Raw genomic sequence first — 4,382 nt, forward strand, 5'->3', positions numbered from 1 at the left:
ACTACAAGATAGTGTAATGAAAGCTATGAGAATGTCAGTTAGGAATGACGTAAATACAAAAGAGAGACAGAAATCAAATAATAGAGAAACGAGAGAGAGAGCGAGAGAAACTTGTCCTTGGTGTATTGTGACTTAGTCACAGGACGTAGACGAGACTGCAGTCACAACTAAGGCAGGGTTGTTATCAATCATGAGCCCATGAAAATTCTCACCTGTGTCCTGATCTTTCGCCTAAACCGGAAAGGCTCGACTTCCAGAGAATTGAAAGCTCCACCCTCAAGAGGAGGGAATAGCAATTAGTCACACCCGAAGGAGGCAGTGGCTAGATAACACCAACGAATCACCACAAGAACCAGGTGGGAACAGAAACAAAGTACTGCCTTGAAGGTGGACCTCGAAGACTCTGGAAGCAGTTGGAAGGAGTTGAAGTGAGAGAGAGGAGAACCGTCCGAACCGCCATCCCAAAAGGAGGTCAGATCCTCAGAGCAGTAGCGGTCAAGAGAATCTTCCGTTCGATTCGTAGTCTTAATTGTTAAACTTATATTTGTTACTGTATCGTTACTATTGTGTTAATGAAGAAGACAACAACTAATAATAAATAAAGCAAGAAACGATAAAGGATCTATAAACTAGAACACAGACAAACAAATAAAGAAAAGAAAGGACAACAGTACAAATAGTGCCAGCTATTGCGGATCCGAAGACGTAAAATGTGCAGTATGAAGAAAGAAAAATTACACACCAGAACTCCAGCAACACGAATCGACTCAAGAATTTAATAACAGACGGCGAAGTGAATCATAACATTGACGAAAACATTCCCGCTATAAACGTCAACGGACGAAGCAGAACGAAGAGACAATAATTTATAAACTCTACCGCTTATAAAACCCACAACAAAGAAACATTATTTCCCCCCAAGATAGAACAACGAGAAAATAGCGCAGCAACAACGTACTGAACCAGTAAAACATCGGCGACGAGTGCGCGGCGAAGACATAACAGTGAAAGGACAAGCAGCATAGCTACCGGCACACACCCAAACAAATTTCTATAAACAATCTGTAAAAAACGGAAGAATGAATTTCATATGTACGAAAAACATTCCCGTTAAAAATCAACATTACTGGTGAACTCTAAGAAGAATATGAAGACCGACGAAACAAGAGAAGGACAACATTAGTCAAGATTTACAAACAGAAGTCCTATCCTGCCTGTGTTAGAAAACTTAAGTGAAATAATTCAAGAAAAACTCAGCGTCAGTCAACATTGAATTTAAAATAACAGTTGAATTCGTCTGCCGACAATGAAGAAAGTGTTATCGAAAACCAAGTAAAAAGAACAGGAACATACGTAAGTTGTGATAAAACTGAATTTCTTTTATTCTCTCTCTATAAGAGTGTGTGAAAATTTGCTTATTCTCTCTCTGAGAAAATATAAAACTTTTTGAATTCTCTCTTAAGAAGGGTATAAGGATTTAAATTTTTGTTTTTGGAAAGATGTTTGATAGATAGGAATTCTTCTTCTTATTTTTTTTACTTAACACTCGGTTGGTGATGTATGAATTTTGAATATTGTTATATGTTTGTGTATCATTTTATTTGAATAATTTCTGTGACACTGTTATGCCCAATTTCATATATGATTTTTTTTATATACTGTTGTTCAATAATGAGTAGCATATGTGAATAATGTTTTTGGGTGAAAATGCAGAAAGCCTTTAACGAATTACTCGACACTGTCAGAGACAGCTCATGCAATTTAAGACCAACACCAGACAGACCCAGCCGAAAACAGGTACCAATTTCACAAACCTTGGTGACTCAGGGAAATACTAACCCTAATAACACAACTAACGATAACCATAACCGTGCTAATAATACTGCTACTAATGATAATAGTAATAATACTAATAGTACTAACACACTTAGATAGAGAAGAATGAATCAGGCAGCTGTAATAACACAGGCCACATGTTTCTGTGGACAAGTAGAAGATACCAATCCTGACAAAGGTAGGCTCGAATCCTATACAGTGAATCATTGTATAGCTGATGCAGACAGCCGCATATATTTTGGGGGAATAACTGATGAAAGAGCTAAGATTAATGAAGCCTTGCTTCTCGATGGTTCAGAACGCGGTGATGCACATAAAACTTTGAATTCTGTTAGTTTCAGCAAATGAACTAAATATGATGAATTCAAAACAATTTGTTTATCGCTCTGGGAACCAGTTAGTAAAGCGGACACATTATTTAGTATTACTAAATTCCTTAACCCGCAATATGAATCCATAGAAAATGTTTACACAAATGTTGAAAATACCATAGACAAAATAACAGAAGACTTACCGAAAACAAACATCACCATAGGAGATAAGACGCAGTTCGGTGATAATGAAAAGGACTTAGTTAGTCTAAGATATATTTAGAACTACTTGTCATTTGGAACAATATATCATGCACCTGGAGAAGATGAAAAGAAGGCTTTCAGAAAAATTAAAATTGATCCGGAGTAATAGCCTTCATACATTAAAAGCCACGAGGCAAAAAATGCAGAAGAAAGAGATAGATTTTTCCAAGGAAGTTGTAGGGGTAACAGAAAAACAAAGTGAAAGGAAAGGCAGAAATAATAAGTAATCCTTCATAAAGAATTAATAATAAGGTACATGATAATTCCAGATAAGTAGGGAGTAGATCCACTTCCTTTCAAGGGAAATATGCCCAAAACACCAAAAGAAAATGGAATCCAAACCAGAAAGGAAGGCAGAATCATTCAAGGAATGGTCCACCCATAACATATAAGCTTGGTCAATCTTCAAACACAAATAACTCAAACCAAGGGAACTATTCAGCTCAAGGAGCGAGACCAAAGGCAGCATGTAAAAACTGCGGGTATACCAATCATTCTACTAACGAGTGCAGAAAGCCTAGAATCTGTACAGTTTCCAAGAAGGTCGGGCATTTAACCAGAAGCTGTTGGTTCAATAATGAGGAAACCAATAAAGAAGTTGTAGAATTAAGTAACAGACTCCTTAATTCAAATAAGTCTTCAAGCCAGTAACAATAACCCCTTCAGAGAAGAAAGAAAGTAAATCCCTTCAAGATGATGAAAGAGAAAGAGAAGAAAAAGCTACTATGTGAAGTGAAGGTTCATCCGCATTTTCCTGTTTAAATAGCAAGGAAGTAGTGTTCTCCAAGACAGAAGAAGAAATAAACAGAAAGGATCTGCCTATTGTAAAGATTCCAATGAATAGAGAGATATGTACTGTACTTATAGATTCAGGTAGTACCATAAATATAATAGATAAATCAACTTTGACTAGATATTTAGGCATTACAGAAACTCTAATTCAGGGAATAGCGGGTCAACAAATTAGAAGTCTAGCAAATGTGAACTTAGAAATAGACATTTTGTTACACAAATTTGTTGAAAGTTTTCTAGTTCTAGAAGACAGATTTTTTCCCTTACAAGTGTTCTCATCTAATTTATCGAGGAGATGTGGAATAATATTAGATAGTAGTGAAGGAAAGACTAACATGAAACAAGATAATTGGAAGAGCGTATGTTTTATGCTTGACGAAGAAAAGTCTCGCCCAAATCTGATCAATTTGTCTGACACAGTTTCGACAAGGAAGAGAGACATACGGGAATAGCAGATAAGTAACCAGAACAAGAAAGATAAGATAAAAACAGATACAAAAGAGGAAATCCCACCATTACAGAATACAGAATCAATGAGATGTGCACACGAGGATAATATGTACTCAGATACAAGTAATTACTCAGATATGAATAATGGTTATCACCGAAACTCTGAATTTAACGAAAATCAAGATGCCTATACAGATACCTATACATATACATGTACTAATAAATGTAGCAATGTAGTAATGAGTTATGACAATGAAGGGAAAATAATAAATGAAGTATTGCTATTAGATAAAATAGATAAATCAGATATAAATAATATAAAATATAGCAGAAGAAACCACTGAAAATGCAGAAGAGATATGTTGCGTTAGCACAGCTGATGAAAATAAAGTACAATTTATACTCAATAGAGCAGAAACGTTACATCCAAAATGCTTAACAAAAATATATTTGAGAGCAAAAGAGAACGTAAAGGCTAAAGATGTTCTATTATTGAACGACGAATGGTCAGATTTTGTCAGAATGGATAATTCACTAGTCCACATGAATGGTGATAATTGTGAAGTTTATGTCCAAAACTATTCAGATAACTAACTAACACTATACGCAGACATTGTCTTTTGCATAGGAATACCTATTAACCATCCTTCACTAACAGTAGAAGAAAAAGCATTTTTCTCTACAAATGGCCAAAACTCTCAAATAAATCAGGAAGTAAATAAAACAGAT

The sequence above is a fragment of the Macrobrachium nipponense genome, chromosome 10 (genome assembly GCF_015104395.2).
Source record: "Macrobrachium nipponense isolate FS-2020 chromosome 10, ASM1510439v2, whole genome shotgun sequence".
In the NCBI taxonomy this organism is placed as follows: Eukaryota; Metazoa; Arthropoda; class Malacostraca; order Decapoda; family Palaemonidae; genus Macrobrachium; species Macrobrachium nipponense.